The sequence below is a fragment of the Miscanthus floridulus genome, chromosome 10, assembly GCF_019320115.1.
Source record: "Miscanthus floridulus cultivar M001 chromosome 10, ASM1932011v1, whole genome shotgun sequence".
In the NCBI taxonomy this organism is placed as follows: Eukaryota; Viridiplantae; Streptophyta; class Magnoliopsida; order Poales; family Poaceae; genus Miscanthus; species Miscanthus floridulus.
The window spans coordinates 124,057,779-124,078,205 of record NC_089589.1 but is presented as its reverse complement, the minus strand read 5'-3'; the positions used below and the strand labels follow the sequence as shown (position 1 = coordinate 124,078,205).

At 50.7% G+C, this 20,427-nt stretch overlaps 1 pseudogene; it reads left to right on the top strand.

Moving 5' to 3' along the window:
* Positions 1-10,320: 10,320 nt before the first annotated feature.
* LOC136489511 (disease resistance protein Pik-2-like) lies at positions 10,321-20,022 on the top strand (annotated as a pseudogene).
* Positions 20,023-20,427: the final 405 nt, after the last annotated feature.

Sequence of the window (20,427 nt, the reverse complement as noted above, 5' to 3'; positions counted from 1 at the left end):
TCCAAGAGAGGGGATCATGGTCCCACTAACCTGGCATATAGTGAGAAGATGCAATCAAGGAACCTAGAGGACGTTTGGGCAAGATCACCAACAGTAGACACCATCCAGCAAACAGCTTGTGCCTAGTATAGGGAGTGTAACAAAGACCCTATAAGAAAAGCAAGTTGTAGTAGGTCTGAGCTGGTCTCTCCATGGTGGCACCCTCAAGAAGGACGCAACGTCGGTGATGCCACCACCACTAGCTCTAGATAACTAGAGCTTGGAATTCACCCAAAGGGAAGGCACAATACTACAGTTATAGGGAGGGGAGGCTACATCGACGCCTCCATGGAGGTAAATGACACCGGAGGGCGTCGCCATGAACGCACGACCAGGTCATGCACAGCTTTAGCCTAAGCTCCCTAAACCCTTGAACTATAGCCTACCAACACATAACCGATTAGATGAGCCCAAGGCACGATGACTCACAGGGATGACGGGGAGCGTGCACCCAAAGTCCCCCATGCGAAGATTCATCCTTCCTATCGAGGCATATTAGGCCCCCAGTGGCCGGAGTTAGCCGAGAAGAGCAGCACAGGAGGACGCCAAAGCTTGCTTGCACGTAGTCAGAGGCGTTGCACCTGGCGGAGGCCACCCCAAGGAGAACCAGAAGCTGGGCACGCGGATGCGTGCCCAGGAGCACCCATAGTGCAATGCACTAGCACCTTGCTGCTCTAGCAGATGTTGGACCAGACGGTGCCCAGCATCGAACGGGCGCTAGGCTTCACCGTGGCTGCCGCTTTCCCTGCGCTCCTCGCCCTACTTGGACTCTTGACAGCTCGCGCATAGCAATGGACAAGCACTCAGAGCTATAGGCCCACTCTAGGACAGCAGGGAACCTCAGCAATGCGACCATGGCCGCAGCAGAACATGGCGGCTGAGGCTCCGGCAACACCGGAGGATGAAGTCCCTAGAATCCTATCACCACGAGCAGATCCGCCGCCCACATTGCCAAGCCTTTGTGGCCTAGCCAAGGTGCGCCGCCTCCGCATGGGAAGCCTCAACACTACGGCACGCCGCTCGTGCCTGACGAGACACTTGCTGGATAGGGACTGCGGTGAGCTGACAGATGAGCATAGGCGCGACCATCGTGCCCGTGTGCCCATAGGGAAGTGAGCGCGAACACGAGCAGCAACACCCACGAGCCTGAAGGAGCACCATGCCTGGGGATGCTGGTCCTCTCAGCCACCACCGCATCCCTGGAGCCTGAAGGAGCACCACGTCATCACCACCTCGATGGCCACCGAGCACGCACTACACCACAACACTAAAATAGCATCAGACATCGATCGCTAAAGATGGACAATTAACATTTAACTGTTGGTCGCTAAAGATTTGTCTCTGAGCCTCAGTCGCTAATTAAACTTAGTGCAATATCTTGTTGGTTGCTATATATATTTTACTTTGGCATTGAACGGTCATCGCCACCCTATGGCCACCAAGCCACGTACGACGGCGCCATCTCGGGAGAGCTTAGATCCAAACGCGTAGGGCTCGGATCCTCGGATCTGTGCCACCCATGAGTGGATCTTAAGAAAGAAAGGAAATGGAGGAGTAGAGGGAAGGAAGAGGATGCGCGAGCAGCATGCTTTTTGGCCGTTGTCGTGGGCCGCCACTGCCGCACGCCGGATGGCGACAGCAGTGGTCGGAGCCGAGCACGATGGGTTTGTGGCGGCGGCGACGAGTCGTCCTTGGGTCGCCCCTAAGGAGACGACACGGCCCCCAAAAATCTGTTTTGTAGTAGTGTGAGGGACACATGTTTCAATTTTTGTAAGGAGGTTTTGAATTAATCTCCTTAGCATGTCCCTTTCCAATTTAACGCGAGTCTCAAAATGAGCGTCGAATTTGTAATATTAAAATATTCATAGAAGGAAAGACATGAGTTGTGGTTCAGGTCGTGCGCTCTTGGTTCTATACTAGTCCATTGCATGCACCCTCACGCACAGGGCGAATCAACTGGTAAACACGCGGGTAAAAAATTATATGCTCAATCTTTGCATGGAAACAATATCAGGGGAGGGAGTTTAATGTAGATATATTACACACAGAAACTAAAATATTTTAGTTCTTTTTATATGGGTCTGAACACATGTACTGTGAATACTTTTCAGATCAAGGCATTTTCTGTGCGTGGTAATCATGGATAGACATGGCATTTTTAGATCATACACATATCTGAATTTCGACACGGCTAAGAAAACAGTGGCTCGAACACGGCCTAAAAACCTAAAGCTTAACGTGAAAGATCACATAGCATCCACGCCAACTGGACATGGAAGAAAACCTATCCCCCATGTCGGCTCCTGATTTTCCGCTGCTTACACCGGCCTCCTAGTAGACATTATACTTCTATCTAATAGGGTGTGAGATCAAGTCTACCCATGTAGACATATGGTTGTACGTAATGACTCACTAGGTGAGAGGGACTATGAACCGGTCCTTATGTGACCGAGGCGAGTATCTTCCACAGGAATCCTCTCTAGGCATTCCCGCCGAGGTAATTTATCCCACATAAATTACCCCCACTCGTCCCATGTCGGGGTTTAGTCAAATTTTACTAATTTTAAGTTCCATAGTTATTATCATCAAGTTTATCAAGGTAACCATTACCTTATCATCAATCACATTATCATAATTAATTTATAAGGGGTTTCAAGTAGTATAGGCTGGGTTATTAATTAGTGGAGATGGATAGTGAAGGGTTTATGGTGGAGGCTAGCAACATATGGTGGTGGTGGAAGGGAGGTGGTTAAGGTATGGCATGTAGTGTAGAGGGAAGGGGTAGGTGGGTGTTAGGACTTGCCTCCAATCGTTGACGATTATATCCTCGTTCAATTCTTGTGTCTCTTGTTCCTGTCTTCTGGACTCCATCGGGTTCTCTCATGTCTCCTATCCTACGTGGTCTAGCGTCGACAAACAAGAGAACACAAACAAGGAAAATAACAAGCAAGGCATGTAAAACAAGCATAGGCAATCAATCGATCCTAGATGGGTTGGTCCTATTGGGTGATGGGTTGGTTTACTAGGGTTATCGCTATTACGTCGATGAAGTAAGGCTTGGATAGAGGTACTCTATCCAGGGTTTTATGGATTAGGTTGAGGCGAGCGGTTGGTTTGATGGAAAACTAGACCACACTATTAGGGTTCACTATTATGTGAACCTGAAAGAGAAAACATGACCAAGTCATCATAGATGACCTAGTTGGTCTCTACAGGTCCACCGGGGTTAGCCACACATACGTATAGGCGTGTGTGTGTGACTATGGTTAGGTTGGCAGCTAGGGTTAGTGGCTAATACGCATATGCATGTGTGTATGCCCATGTTTAGGTGGGGTTAGAGTTAGCCATATATGGGGCGTATACCCGGGTATCAGGCCTATCCATGTATGTATGGTTGTCTACCTATTTTAGGTGATTGGGTGCAGATATATTCAGGTATGTGCCATGGTACATAACATACGCGAATATATGGGGTTTACTACTACTACAGCGAAGGGCTATATCTATAATCGCTATTTACTCTAATTATAAAAAGGAAGCAATCAAACTAGAATTTAAATGGGCACCGATATTAGGTTTAAGGATATGATTGTGTAGGGTTTTATTTTAGAGGATTTATGGTGAAAGAATTACGGAATTCAGAATTTAAAACAATTGAATTATAAATTATCTAAGTTTATTAATTAAACGTGAGTGGAAGATAGCGTCCATATTATTTCAACAATTTTATCTAATGAAGCTAGGTGGTCAACTATCTAGGTATGATCTAGGGTGACTCTAGTTTATTTAGAAATTTTCTAGGGATTTTTCTATAATTAATAGGCTTACCTTTTAATATTCTATGTACGATTCCCTGTGTACCCATACAAATTTTCCTTGGGCTAGAGGCTGATGCATGGGTCCATGAGGCGGTGTGGCCCACTTGTCACGGTCAGGCTTATCCCATTCCACTGGCTCCTCATCGAGACAGAACAGAGAGGGGAAAGAGATGGGAGAAGGAGGAAAGGAGAGCGGGGAAAGGGGAAGGGAGAGAGCAAGAGGGAGGAGGAAATGGCAGGGAAGCAAGGCACGGCGAGCGGCATTGCATGGCGGCATGGCTGGCGAGGGCTGTGGCGGTGCTAGAGGCGAGCACAGCAGCGGTGGTTTCGGCGGCTGGCAGCGTGCGGAGCAAGACGGGAGGCACGGGCGTAGTGGAGAGCAGGGCGATAGGCAGCATAGGGCAAAGCGAAGGGCAAAGCAGCGGTGGCGCTGTGCTCCGGCAGCAGGTAGAGCGGCAGCGGCAGCGGCTCTGGTTACACCAGCACGGCGTGGGGAGAAAAGGAGAAACAGGGGAGCAAGGAGGTAGAAGAGAGAAGGGGGAAAGGAATGGGGAAGGAAGGGAGAGGGAAGCGAGAAGGGAGGAGGGAGCAAACCAGAAGGGGATGGGCATCACGATGGTGGGAGCACGGCATGGCGATGACCTCGGCTTTGGTGCACTGAGCTCTGCGGTGCTCCACGGCGGCGGAGGCGGCCGGCTATTTATAGGCGCCCTGGCAAGGTGGTGCGTGGAAAGGCATCTCCGGCGGCCAGCTCAGGTCCTTGCGACAGTGAGCTGTTGTCGAGGAGGTCGACGGCCATGGCAACCTTGCCACAGTGGGTCGCGGGCTATCGCCAAGCTGGTCAACGAGTGCGGCCATGCAGAGGCGACACAGAGGGGACACGACGTCAACGGCGGAAGGCAGTTGGTCGGCGGTGGCGACACACGCACAGCGCGTCAGCGGTGGTGGTGACTTGCGCACAGGGCGCCGTTGACCCTAGGGAGAAAAAGAAGATGATACGCGGGGTCCGCCTGTCGGTGATGGGAGAGGAGAAGGGGAGGAAGGAGTGCGGGTTGGGCCACGGTAGGAAGGAAAGGGGAGGTGGAGCGGGCAGCTCCACTGGGTGGGGCACCGACCCATTCAGAAGGGGAGAAGGGGAGGTGAGAGGGAGAGGGGAGGTGGCCGGCTGGGCTAGGCTGCTTGCCGGCCCACGCGGGAAGAAAAGGGAAGAGAGGAGGGAAAAGGCGACAGGTTGGGCCGGGGTTGGTGCTGGGCTAGGCCCATCCAGGCGAGTACACAGATTTCCAATTTTCTTATGTCCAGAACTGTAACAATGTATATGTATATGCCTATATGTACTATACATAAATGATGTATTGCTAGAGAATGTGATGCAATGTTCCTGGTGTATTTCTAAATAGTATATATATATTCTAGTATGGCTAAGTATTATATCTATTCTATTTTAATATACTAGATGGAAATTAAAGTATTAATACTACACTTCTAGATTCCTTATGAGTTTAACTAAAGGAGAATTGAGGAGGGAAAATATCTTTAATCTATCGATGCAATGGCCATTATAATTTCTAGTGAATAAAATATCACTTATATCTACGATGCATTACCTATCTCCATATTATAATAAAGTGTAATTAATTATTAAGGGAAGTTGCTTTGGTGCCGCAAATAAATTCTAGAAAAGCAATCATACACACAAGCAATCAAGCAAGCATTCAAGCATACACTCAAGCAACAAGGTGCAGGCAATGGAATTTAAAATACGAGGCGGTCTTCTATTCCTATAAGTCATTCCTAGCGCTTCGACTAAATCCTGCGCGACACAAAATGCATATGGTGGGTTTTGTTGTAGGGTTTTGGAAATATATATTTTGAAAATGGTTTTGCGGGAAAATAACTAGTTAGGGTTTTAATTTATTGTAAAGTTTTAAAAGTTCAAATTTTTAGTGAATTTTAATATGATGCAAAAATACGGGTGTTACAAATCTACCCCACTTAGAAGAATCTCGTCCCCGAGATTCAAGTAAGCTAGAGGGAACTAGATAAAGAAAACCTAGGGCAAAGAAATCCTAGAGAGAGGGAGAGAGATCTAGAGAGAGAGAGGGATTTCGCCTTACGGTGCTGTCCTCCCATGGGTTTCCTCGTTCCGCTGGTGTACCACCTTGTCGATACCGGGGTAGTATTCCATCGGAAGGAGTACAATTCCTACCGCCTTGCTAGGGCGATTACCGCGTGATTCCAACAAGAAAATACCACCCTGTGACCACCCTATTGGGGATCACGTCCAGACGGGAGGGGTATACTTCTTGCCCAATGATAGCTGCTTGATTCGTTTCCGCTCTTTATTCCCCTTTTCTTGAATTATCTTCTTTAGGCTTCGGGGCTACCCCATTTAGAAGATTTGATCTTCCAAGTAGTCTTCTATCTTCCTGTGTTCTTCCGGTTGTAGAGCTACCTGAGATAGCTTGATCCTCTGATGTCTTCTTAACAAGTATATCACCCTGTGCCGGTTACAAAGCTATTTGTCTTGTCTTCCTATGATCCACCCTATTGATACAACCTGTCGCAACGACTTCTTGAATCCTCAATTCTTTGGATTTTGTGGTGACAACTTCCTTGTTTTGCTTCTTTTGAGCAACAATCACAGTGTTATAGGGTTCCATTTCTCATCTTCTTTGGATTCCATTTCTCATCTTCCTTCGATGATATTCTTCATCCAAAAACTTGCATCTTTCTGCCTCAATTTGTTTTCCACCCTATCTTATCATTAATTCTTTTCTTTCTTGATCCTGAGGTTCAGATCTACCCCACTTAGAAGATTTATCTACCTTAAATGTATTATTCTTCATGTAGATCACTCTTTATTTAGTGCTCACTCTTAGTGGGTTTCTTCGCGTATGAATATTGCGAGAGTGCGAACCAAACAAACTGCTTCTTCATCACTGCTAGAGAATCACAACAATGGAGGAGGGGGAGGTTCTACTCTACTAGTACATCTCCGTGGGGAGAAACTAGTCTGCTTCGTCGGACAGTGCGGCTTCATTCTAGAGATCTCGGGGTCCTTCAACAGAGCTAGGGCATGGGTCTGCTTCTTCTCTTGGCGGTGGTTGGGTGAGAGATGAATGGCTCGATGTCAGAGGCTTCCATAGGTGGTGGTGCTGGCGGTACCGCAAGATCTACCCTTCTCCTTTCTGGAGGGTAGACGGAGGCACCTTCTAGAATCATAGGCTCGGGTCCATGCTCGGCGGACATCCTTCGCTTGGGTCTAGTGACGAGGTAGGCGTTCTTCAACTCTTGAGCGTGTCGGTCTTCGGCGGTCTTCAGGACTTCGGCGATGGCAGTCTCACGGCATTCCACGGTGGCTGCTCGGGCGTGTGCTTGGGCGAACTGCACGTGGAGCTTCCTGGCATAGATATCAGCTTCTTTGTCTTGGTGGACGCACTTTCTCAACTCAGAGGTTTGTCGGTCGTGTTGCTTGTCGAGGGTGAGCAGGTAGGTGACAATGTACATCATGGTGGGGCCGTCTTCTTGACCTTGCAAGGCTTCCATGCGGGCGATCCAGGCGGGGTGGTTCTTCTCTCAGGGCGGGAAGAATCTCATGGGCGTGCGGCCAATGGGCTCTTCGTAGATGCGACATAGGTGTCGCAGGACTTTGCGGGCGATGGCTTGGTAGGTGTCTGTGAAGTGTAATCCGGTAGTAGTCGCACTCCAGGCTTCGGTGATGTCGGGAAAGTCTTCACTCTTGGCGATGTAGATGGTGACTTCACTGCGTTCGGTGCCATGTTCTTCATACTCTCGTCCTTCGTACTTAGGGCGCTCTTGGATTCCAAGTTTCTGCATGGTGGCGTATAGAAGCTTGGGAAAATCTTCGGTGTGGAGGCAGTAGCTGCTAATCCAAACTGCTTCAGTCATTTTTGTGGGTGTGGGAGGAAGCGGCAGTGGTGGTTTTACAAGTGGAAAGTGGTGGGTTGTGGTTGCTTTCGCTTAAGGGTGGAGAAAAGATGGCAGTGGGATTCTTCAGTTGGCGTGGGGTGGTGCTGAGAGGCGGAGGGGTTTCTTCTTTTATAAGGTGGCGGGGTGAGGCTTTCTTGAGATGCTTTGACCAGGTTTGACCAGGGCTTGAGGTGTGTGGAGGAAGGAAGGGAGTGGAGGTGGGTTCCATTATACAGTGGGACACTATGGCGGTGGTGTAGTTTTGACGACTGTGTGGTGGTCCTCGTCGGCTTGTGGCTTACTATAAATCACGAAAAATGAGGCAGCTAGGGTTTGCTGGTGATGGTGACATTGACTGCACCATTTTTCTCTTTCTTCTTTTCTCTTTCAACGATTTGAGCCCAAAAATCTCAAAAATATACTTGGCCCCATCAAGATTTCTAGGATTTTTATTCTACTTCTCTGATTTCAACAATTAACTCAGGGCCTTTGATACGTTAACAGGCGCATTACAACGATGTATAAGATTATTGATCCTATCAACATAGGGATCAGGATGTCGAGGATGAAGTTGGTGAGTTCATCTTCTCCGAAGCACATCATGAGGGCTTCAACTTTTGGCTTCTGATGGCGTACTTCTTCTTGATATTTCTTCGGCAAATCTTCAGTTGGCAGCACTTTTTCTGGCTTCTTGTCGGATGGTTGGAACAAGTAGGCACTGGATTAGGGGATTTAGGTGGGTGATCAGTGTTGAGAGCGGGGTGTTTTGCTTCTGAAGGGGTAGCTGGGGTGCTTCTTATAGGCGATCGACGACGGGGTTTAGAGGAGTGGGTGTGCGGCTAAGTGCGCACCATCATCGGTGGCATCGAGCGACATTGGATGCCGAGGGAACCGGCGTCATAGGGGAACAGCAGCAGCAACTTTCGACGGTGCGGCGTCATGGGGATAGTGGCCTCGGGCGGCGATGGAGGGGACAACATGCGTGACAGCGTCAGTCGTGTGGAGGTGGGGCGTGGTTGTGCGCGGGGCAGTAGAGGGGACGGTGGTGCGCGTCCGGGCTATCGCCGAGCTGGTCAACGCGTGCGGCCATGCAGAGGCGACGCAGAGGGGACACAATGTCAACGGCGGAAGGTGGTTGGTCGGCGGCGGCGACACGCACACAGCGCGTCAGCAGCGGTGGCGACTTGCGCATAGGGCGCCGTTGACCCGGGGAGAAGAAGAAGATGATAGGCGGGGTCCACCTATCGGTGAAGGGAGAGGAGAAGGGGAGGAAGGAGTGCGGACTGGGCTGCGGTAGGAAGGAAAGGGGAGGCGGAGCGGGCTGCTCTGCTGGGCCGGGCACCGGCCCATTCAGAAGGGGAGAAGGGGAGGTGAGAGGGAGAGGGGAGATGGGCGGCTGGGCTGGGCTGCTTGCCGGCCCACGCGGGAAGAAAAGGGAAGAGAGGAGGGGAAAGGCTGCGGGTTGGGCCAGGGTTGGTGCTGGGCTGGGCCCATCCGGGCGAGTACACATATTTCCTATTTTCTTATTCCAAGACTGTAACAATGTATATGTATATGCCTATATGTACCGTACATAAATGATGTGTTGCTTGAGAATGTGATGCAATGTTCACGGTGTATTTCTAAATAGTATATATATATATATATATGGCTAAGTATTATGTCTATTCTATTTTAATGTACTAGATGGAAATTAAAGTATTAATACTACATTCTAGATTCCTTACGAGTTTAACTAAAGGAGAATTGAGGAGGAAAAATATCTTTAATCTATCAATGAGATGGCGCCATTATAATTTCTAGTGAATAAAATATCACTTAGATCTACTATGCATTATCTATCTCCATATTATAATTAAAGGCAATTAATTATTAAGGGAAGTTGTTTTAGTGCCGCAAATAAATTCCAGATTAGCAATCATACACAAGCAATCAAGCAAGCATTCAAGCATACACTCAAGCAACAAGGTGCAGGCAATGAAATTTAAAATACGAGACGGTCTTCTATTCCTATAAGTCATTCCTAACGCTTCGACTAAATCCTACCCAACACAAAATGCATATGGTGGGTTTTGTTGCAGGGTTTTGAAAATATATATTTTCAAAATGGTTTTGCGGGAAAATAACCAGTCAGGGTTTTAATTTGGTGTAAAGTTTTAAAAATTCAATTTTTTAGTGAATTTTAATATGATGAAAAAAAAACACGGGTGTTACACGATGGTTCGGTGCTAATGCCTCCTCACCATCGCGACGTACAGGGACGACGACGACGACGTCATAGAGCACGCTAGGTAGGGGACGTACCATCATAATTCATAAAGTTAAACGATCGAGGACATAAATGGATGCGTTGGTCAATCATCTTCAAGCCACATCCGATACACTGTACGGTGATACTGATACATCACCCAACCTGCTGCCTTTAGAATCACTGTATAGTTCCTGCCTTCGGAGTTCATATCTAGGCTCATATGTCTCGCTACGCTACACCCACCAAAAATAACTCTAGAGGCGCTGGAGTGTCCCTCGCCACAGATCGATCCAACTGTGAGCGAGCAGCAGAGAGAGATGGACGCCCAGGGTGCGCCCTCGACTCGCTGCTCGGCCGCCTCACCACAATCCTCGTCGAGGAGGCACAGCTCCTCGGCCGCGTCCGTGGCGACGTGGAGTTCATCAAGGAGGAGATGGAGTGCATGAACAGCTTGATCCTGCAGATCACCGAGGCGCAGCACCGCGACCACCTTGTCCAGTCATGGATGAAGCAAGTCATTGGCCTCACGTGAGACTGCTAGGGCAACGTCGAGCACTACATGCACTACGTCGGCAGCAGGCCTGGCGACGACGGCTTTATGGGACACCTCCGCCGTGTCCTGCGGTTTGTGCGGACCATATGGGTCCGCCAGCGCATCGCGACGCGGATCCAAGAGCTCAAGGTCCGTGCACGGGACGTCGGTGATAGGCGGCAGAGGTACGGCGTCACCGTCCCGCATGCAGAGCCGCACCAACGCCGCGTTGTTCCTACTGACATGCAGCCGGTTCCACTGCCTGGGGGGGCGGAGGAGGAAGAAGACCTCCGGAGACGCTGAGCTGCTGTATGGTGAACCTCCGGATTAAAGTGTATTTGGAATGAATGATACAATTCAATGAATGTACGTCAGTACATATGGAGGCCGGGGTGGCTAATAAGCCAACCGCACGCCACAAATCAAAGGCTGCCTACTATAATTACACATACTATAATTACAATAGGCTAACACTCCCCCGCAATCTGATCGGGAGCACAGCGAACATTCAGACTGGACCGAAACTCCTGAAACAAGGAAGTAGGAAGGCCCTTAGTAAAGACGTCGGCATACTGGGATGTCGTAGGGACATGAAGGACCTGAACATGACCGAGGGCGACCCTCTCCCAAACAAAGTGGAGATCAATCTTAACATGCTTCGTCCGCTGATGTTGCACCGGGTTGCTGGAGAGATACACAGCATTGATATTGTCACAGTAGACCAGGGTTGCACGACGAGGCGGGTGGCGAAGCTCATGGAGCAGCTGGCGCAGCCAAGTAGCTTCAGCAACACCATTAGCCACAGCTCGATATTCGGCCTCGGCACTGGACCGGGAGACCGTATGCTGATGCTTGGAGGACCAAGACACCAAGTTATCTCCAAGGAACACTGCGTAACCAGAAGTTGACCGGCGAGTGTCGGGACAGCCAGCCCAGTCGGCATCCGTATAGACAACGAGCTCAGTAGGTGATGAACGGCGCATGGTCAAGCCAAGGGAGAGAGTGCCCTGTAGGTAGCGCAGAATCCACTTAAGGGCAGCAAGGTGGGGTTCCCGTGGATCATGCATATAAAGGCAAATCTGCTGGACAGCAAAAGCAATGTCAGGACGGGTGAAATTCAGATACTGAAGTGCACCAGCCAGGCTGCGGTACTGTGTGGAGTCAGCAACCGGAGGACCATCTGCAGACAATTTGGAGTGCAGGTCGACAGGGGTGCTACAAGGCTTGCAAGCACTCATCCCGGCGTGCTCCAAAATGTCCTGAGTGTACTTCCGCTGAGAGAGGAACAACCCATCTGCAGAACATGTCACGGAGATGCCCAGAAAGTGATGAAGCTGGCCCATGTCTGTCATAGCAAATTCACGCCGGAGAGTTGCAATAATATGTTGGAGAAATTCGGCAGACGAAGTGGTGAGAACAATGTCATCCACATATAGCAGCAAGTAGGCTGTATTTGTTCCTCAGCGATATATGAACAGGGAAGTATCTGACTTGGTCTCAACAAAGCCAAGGGACACGAGGTGAGAGGCGAATTTGTGATGCCAAGCACGAGGAGCCTGCTTCAAACCATATAGGGACTTGTTGAGCCGACAGACAAAATCTGGACGGGAGGAGTCAACAAAACCAGAAGGCTGCACACAGTACACCGTCTCAGTGAGAGTGCCATGTAAGAATGCATTCTTCACATCCAGCTGATGAATAGGCCAGTTCTGAGATAAAGCCAGAGAGAGTACCACCCGAACTGTCGCAGGCTTGACAACTGGACTAAAAGTCTCATCATAATCAATACCTGCACGCTGTGTGAAGCCCCGGAGAACCCAGCGAGCCTTGTAACGATCAAGGGAGCCATCTTCTAGCAGCTTGTGACGGTAAATCCACTTGTCGGTCACAAGATTAACTCCAGGAGGTCGAGGAACAAGACTCCATGTGTCATTGAGCAGAAGGGCATCATACTCAGATTGCATAGCAGAGCGCCAATTGGGGTCTGACAGAGCATCACGAACAGAGCATGGGAGAGGCGACATGGGCATAGCGTGGAGGTTGAGACGATCCATGGACTGTGCGATGCCTGCCTTGCCGCGTGTGCGCATGGAGTGCGCATTGGTGACCAAAGGGATGGCGATCGGCCGAGTGGCAGCTGTACGGCCGGTTCCGCTGGCAACAACCTGTGCGCTAGCATCAGGGGCAGCAGGACCGGTAGTACTCGGGGGCGCCATGGGGGTGGTACCGCTGGCAGTGACCTGTGCGGGATGCATAGGCGCAGCAGCACCAGTCGCCACGGGCGACGACGTAGAGGGGGTGCTGCTGGCAACAGCCTGTGCGGGGTGCACAGGGGCAGCAGCGCCAGAGCCTGGTGACCATGGTCCAGGGCTCGGCGGTACAGGTGCAGCCTCAAGTGCGGCTGCAGACTCATGTACGGGCAGAGCGCCATGCACAGCGTGTGTCGCCGAAGTGATGGAGGGACCTGCATGCACAAAATGAGCTCCAGGGACTGAAGCGGTAAGATCATGATCATCAATCAAGAAGTCCAGGGCGGAGGGCGCCATGGGTGTGGTAGACATGTTGGAGAACGGAAAGAAGGATTCATCAAAAATGACATGTCGAGAAATAAGAATGCGGTTCGACTAGGGCTCAAGACATCGATAGCCTTTGTGGTCTGAGGAGTAGCCGAGAAAGACGCATAAGGATGAACAAGGGGCGAGTTTGTGAGGCGCTGTGGAGGATATGTTGGGATAACAAGCACACCCAAACACTTTGAGGTGATCATAGGAGGGCTGGGTGGAATAAATGGCGCTATATGGTGTGGAGAAGGCGAGGGTTTTAATGGGGAGGCGATTCACAAGATATGTCGCGGTGTGAAGGGCCTCAACCCAATAGGCCGGAGGGAGACTCGCCTGAAACAAAAGGGAACGCAGAATGTTATTAATAGTGCGAAGGGAGCGTTCTGCCTTTCCATTTTGTTGGGAAGTATATGGACACGACATGCGGAGTGCAACACCGTGGGAGAGAAAGAACGTGCGGGCCTGAGAATTATCAAATTCATGACCAGTGTCGCATTGGACGCTCTTGATGGTGGTGTCAAATTGTGTGCGAATATATACAAAAAAATGGAGAGAGTGGAAAATGTCTCGGATTTGAGGTGGAGCGGAAAAGTCCAAAGGTAGTGTGAACAATCATCAAGAATGACTAGATAATATTTGTATCCCGACACACTAACAATAGGAGATGTCCATAGATCACAGTGTATTAAATCAAAATTATGAGCAGCGCGAGAGCTAGATGAACTGAAAGGCAAACGTGCATGGCGACCAAGTTGGCATGCATGACATATGTGGTCGGTATCATCTTTATTACAAGAAATGACACTGGAACTAATGAGCTTGGACAGAGCGTCACGCCCAAGGTGTCCGAGACGACGATGCCAAAGGGAGGTGGGTGCAGCGATGAACGCGGAGGTGCTGGTAGAACTGTTGGAAGGTGCATAGAACGGGTAGAGGTCACCGAAGCTATTGCACCTGGCGATCACGTTCCGGGTGTGCAAATACTTCACAGAAAGGCCAAAAGAATCAAACTCAATGGAGCAATTATTATCAGTGGTAAAACGACGAATGGAAATCAGATTCTTAATAATGTTGGGCGACACCAAAACATTTTTAAGAACAAGATTGCAATGTGGTAAAGAAAAAAAATCTGTGATCCAGTGGCAGTGACACGAAGTAAAGCACCATTGCCCACAATGATAGATGGAGTAAATGGAGATGGTGGGGAGATGATGGAGAGTTTACCAGCGTCCGCGGTCATGTGGGAACCAGCACCTGAATCGGCGTACCACTCAGAGGAAGGGGCCGGTGGGTTCAGGGTCATGGTGTTGAAGGAGTGCGCAAGGGAGTCCTGTTGCCATGACCCGCCTTGTGTAGGGTTCTAGGGTGCTGTAGGGGAGACCTGGTAGCCCGGTGAAGGCGCCTGGAAGGCTGGAGGCGCAGCTCCCCCGTAGAACGCGCCATACTGAGGAGGTGGAGCGCCATAGGTGCCGCCATAGGCACTGGATGCGCCCCAAAACCACCATACTGGGGGACAGTACTGAACGCAGGCGGAGATGGAGGGTGCCCGGACTGGTCGTAGGGCCACATCCGTACGGTACCAGCCCACGGGTACGCGAAGGATGGATGGACGTCGGGGGGTGTGCCACCGTGGCCGCCTAAGGGGGCACCACCGTGTCCGCCAGGAGGAGCCTGTTGGCCTCCGCGTCCGCCGCGACCGCAGCGGCGGCCAGTGCGTTGGCCACTGGCGGGCGCAGGAGGGCGTGCTGGAGGAGGCGCCCCCGGGCGTGGAGGTGCAGGGGCCCCAGGGGCCGCAGGGCGCGGTGTCGCAGCGACGAGGGCGGACGGTGGGGACGGTGGGCGGGCGTCGATCTCCATCTCCTCCAACAGAAGGTGTGTCCGGGCCTCCGCGAACGTCGGGAACGGCATGTGCATCTTGAGGATGGACACCATGTGGCGGAACTTGCCACTGAGGCCGCGGAGGAGCGTGAGCACCATCTGTCGATCCCCGATGGGCTCGCCGAACTCGGCAAGAGAAGCTGCCATGGACTCGAGCTGGCGGCAGTAGTCGGTGATGCTTAGGGACTCCTATCGGAAGTTGCGGAATTTCGTCTCGAGAAGGAGGGCACGGGACTCCTTCTGGCCGAGGAACTCATCCTCGAGGTAGCACCATGCCCTGCGAGCGGGACCCTACCGCATCATCAGTGATTGCTGCAGATCGCCGGAGACGGTGCCGTAAATCCACGTCAGGACGCAGCAGTCTGCTTGCACCCTTTCCGGGCGCGAGGGGAAGGCCTCATCCTCGAGAACGTGGCGGGTGAGGGCATACTTGCCGAGGACGGTGAGGAACATGCCGCGCCACTAGGTGTAGGTGTTCGCGGCCTGATCGAGGACGACGGGGATGAGGGCCTTGACGTTGACGACGGCGGTGGCATGTGCCCAGACAGCCTCGTGGGCGCGCTCATATTCGTCCAGGGCGGCGGCGAGCCTCCTCGGCGCGGCGCGCGGCCTCGGCGCGACGGGCGTCCTTGGCGCGGGCTTCAGCTTCAGCAGCGAGGCGCTGGTCCTCGGCTGCCTTGGCGGTGGCTGTGGCAGCGTCGTCATCAGCCGCCATCAGGTAACGGCAGTGCAGCGAACTGGCAGCTGCGGCACGATCGGACCAGCCACGGCACCCGGTAACGGAGTCACGACGGGCCGGCGATCGGATCGGCGGGGAGTAGGCACAGGCGATGGGATCGGCGATGCTCCCAGCGATGGAGTCAGCGGCGGGCGCAGCGATCGGATCAGCGGCTGGCTAGAATTGCGGAAGCGGATCGTAACGAATGATACATGAAAGTGTATTTGGAATGAATGATACAATTCAATGAATGTACGTCAGTACATATGGAGGCCGGGGTGGCTAATAAGCCAACCGCACGCCACAAATCAAGGCTGCCTACTATAATTACACGTACTATAATTACAATAGGCTAACACCGGATACCATTTGCGAAGGCACGAGAAGGGTGCTTGGGTGGCTGTCAGAGGAGCAAGTGAAAGCGACCAACAACGATGTGGAAGTGGAGCACCAACCAATTTGCATCTCCATTGTAGGAGACGGTGCTGCTGGAAAAACAGCTATTGCGAGGACGGTGTACCATCATCCTTCCGTCGTGAGCTCATTCAAACATAGGGCCTGGGTTAACTTTGGAGGAGTTGAAAGAGATTTCGATGAGATAGCGCACAACACACTGGACCAACTTGACAAGGGCCGTCACACGGCTACTTCAACAAATTCGAAGATGAAAAAAAGTCAAGATATCAACCACAAGCTTAGAGTGTATCTGCAAGGTAATAAAATGTGTCTAATCGTTCTTGATGCTATCCCGGATTCTCTTCCTTACTGGAAATATCAAATATGTCATCTGCTTTCTTGGTGTGATTTTGCTGGTACCATTATATGTACTGGTAGACCCGAAAGAATAGAATACGATAACATTGATTGGACATGGCGCAGTTATTATGAATTTCACGTGATCAGAGAAGAAGGAACCAAGGCCTGCTTCTTCCGGCACAGAGCATTTGCCCTTGGCAACAAATTTGAACCTGTAGAGAAGGTCTTAAGAAGGTGCTATCCTGATGCCTTTGCAGTGCAGATGCTTCTTCATCTACTCTATGTCAGTCCTAATTTGTCTGAGGACGCAATCTTAAGTTCACTAGATTGCAACAAAAACAGCATTGCTAAGGGAATGCTCATGTTCTGCTACAACCAACTGCCTAACAACTACAAAAGCTGCTTGCTGTATCTGTCTATCTTCCCCTAGGATCATATAATTAGGAGGACGAGTTTGCTCAGGAGATGGATTGCTGAAGGACTAGTAGCAGAAAGAAGAACGACCAAAGCAAAGGTTAAGGCCAGGTGTGGGATCTGGACGCTTGATGATGAAGCTGAGCGCATCTTCGATGGGCTAGTCACCAGTGGTTTTCTTCGCCCAGGGAGACAAGCACTTCAGGCAAGATCAGGAGCTGCACAATGCATCACATAGTTCACGAGTTCATCACAACAGATGTAAGCATTGTCGACACATGTTTGCCATCTCATTTGGCTCACCGCGTTTCTGTTACCGGTGGAGCGATAGCACTACAAGAGTCTTTTAGCTCAGAAAATGGGGCATCTGGTAATGTGATCCAGACCCTTCTTGAATCTATGCCTCACTCTCCCCAGTGGCAGCTATTGAAGGTGCTAGATCTTGAGGGCTGCACAGGGTTGAAGAATAATAAGCATCTGAAGAACATTTGCAAGATTCTACTGCTCAGATACTTGAGCCTCAGGAACACCGATGTTACTGAACTACCCAAGCAGATTGAGAAGCTGCAGTGCTTGGAGACATTGGACATCCGACAAACAGCACTACGAGGTTCCTCCACAAAATCCATGACGTTTCCAATGCTAAAGTATTTCCTTGCTGGTCACACAGTCTTCCCAAGCAACATCTCTGACAGGTTTCAAGAATCATTTGAGACAGTTCGCATTCCTGGTGGCATCCGAAGATTGAGAAAGCTTGAGGTAATGTCCCATGTTGAGGTCTCCGGAAATGTTGAGGTTTTAATGGACATCGGCCAGCTGCTGCAGCTGAGAAAGCTGGGTGTTGTTCTCCATGTTACAAAAGATGTATTGAATGCTCTGTTCCAACAGATTGAGAAACTGCACAATTGCCTACGGTCCCTATCAATCCGGATCAACAACAGATCAGAAGTGGGAGTTCTTGTTGGCCCACAGGATCACCGGCTTGCCCACAGGATCATCGGCTCAGGTGAGTGAACCACTCATCAATCTTGTCGAGCACCCGCTAGTGTTGCCAAGCACCCACTAGCTGTGCCAACCACGAACAAGCGTTTTCCGTCCTCACACACTATGGCTAGAGGTTGAAGAAGGGGGAGAACAGAGCATACACACACAATACAAGACACCAGCGTTGGCCGAAGCCCTATATGGAAGATGGCAAATATGAACTCTCTTTACTGAGTTGCCGTGGTAGTCTATTTATACAACTATATCCATCTAGTCCTAGTACAACGCACATGCTGTAACAGTAACTAGATAACATATAGGGCTGACTCTACGCCGGCCTCTGCATGTGGCTACAGTGCTGCAGGTGAGCCGTGCGGCGCCTGCACCTGCAGCGGCTACAATATAAAAGTTGAGGGCCTTTTCGGCGCCGTCTTCCCTTGCTGTGTTCACACAAGGAAAACAGTAGTTTATTCTAACAATTCTTCCCCTACTTGTTGGCCCACAGGATCACCGGCTCAAGTGAGTGAATCACTCACCAGTCTTGCTAAGCACCCGCTAGTGTTGTCGAGCACCCACTAGCCGTGCCGACCACGAAGGTGAGGAGGTGCGGTTCCGCAGGCTGGACGACATCGTCGGCGGCACAGGACCCTCAGGACTGGCTAGTCGGCTGCTCAATAACGCAGAGCTGCTGCTCGTCAATGCAGCGGAACTGCCCACGTTCGTGCTAGTTGAGCGGGACGGAAACCGGCGACGGATGATGCTGGAGGAGATGTGCCGGCTCCTGATGGTGAGGTAGAGCCTGATTTAGTCAATCCTCCAACGCTTCTCGAGAGCCTAAACATCAGTAGTCTCAAAAGTGGGCTCCCAGCTGGGTTGCAGATGTCGATCGACTTTCCAAGATAACACTGCAGGACACTTCTCTAGGGGAAGATGCTATACATATTCTTGGAAAGTTAAGACTGCGTTGCCTCAGGCTTCTGCACAAATCATACACTGAGAGCAAGCTGAACTTCGAGGCAGATGAATTCCAACGTCTGAGGTTTTTGGTAATTGAGGGCAGTAATATCCTGAACATCAGATTTGCCGATGGAGCAGCTCAAGGTCTAGCTGAGAGTTTGGTCTTTTGGCACCTTAGAGTGGACAACATCCAGCTCGGCGCGAGCCCAGACCAGATCATTTGGCGCTGGACTCCGGACGGAAAGTACTCCGCCAAATCTGCCTACAGCATGCTGCATGCCGGCTCCATGCCGTTCCTTGGTCACAGACTAATTTGGAAAACCTGGGCGCCTCTAAGAATCAAGATATTCCTCTGGCTCGCCTTCAAACGCTGTCACTGGACCGGGGATAGAAGAGCAAGGCATGGCCTAGAAGCTCGGGAACTCTGCTACCTCTGTGATCAAGGCCAAGAGACCATCGACCATATCCTGGCGGCCTGCCCATTCTCAAGAGAGGTCTGGTTCTACATTCTGCAAGCCCTCGGTCGACAACTACCAACGGCTGCGGCTACAACACTGCGCTGGTGGCGGCGACTACGCTCCCTCTTCGAAGGTGAACGGGTCAGGTTTCAACTCCCTGTTCGCCCTTGTCTCCTGGCAAATTTGGAAGGAGCGCAATGCGAGGTGTTTCAGAGAATCGACAGCAAGCATCACCGACCTACTACAGCTAATCAAGGCCGAAGCCGATCGTTGGATCAAGGCCGGAGCAGCAGGACTTGCAGCATTAGCGCAGACCTAGCGATGCAGCGCTCCAGCATGCTTACCGGCCAAAATGTAGCGCTAAGAGAAAACTAACGGCCGGCAACGGCTTTCTTGTATTATAAACTCTTTATCTTCTAATACAATGATATGCACACTCTTGCGTATTCGAGAGAAAAAAAAGAATCTCTTTCTGGAGTGAACCACCTCCCGAAGTTGAAGAAACTCGAGATCAATGGTAACTGCAGCGTGGATGAGATTGAAGAACAACTGAAAGATCACCCCAACCATCCTGTGCTAAACCATAATCCACACCATCAATACCAAGAGGATGTAACTGACAGTGGCAGCCTCGTCCTCATCAGTGCCTTAGTTGCTCAATTACTCCATCAACACGAAGGTTGCTTTGGTATGTCTTCTTTGAAGCCTTTGAATAAAGATTAAAGATGGAGCTGGAAGGGTACCTTGTTGGTCCACGGGATCACCGTCTGACGATAGTGAACTAGTCTCCAGACTACTAGTCTCAGACCACTAGTCTCCTAGACCACTAGTCTTCCAGACCAGACCACTAGTCTTCCCAGACCACTAGTCTCCCAGACCACTAGTCTCCCAGACCAGACCACTAGTCTTCCCAGACCACTATACCGGTTGTGTCCGTACCCACACACTACGGATCGAGCTAGAAGAAGAAGGGAGAACAGAGCAAGCACGCACAATACAAGACAACAACGTTGACCGAGGCCCTATCTGTGTGATAGCAAATCTGAGCTCTCTTTACTGAGTTGTCTTGGTGCTCTATTTATACAACTCTATCTATCTAACTAAAGTACAGCGCACATGCTGTAACAG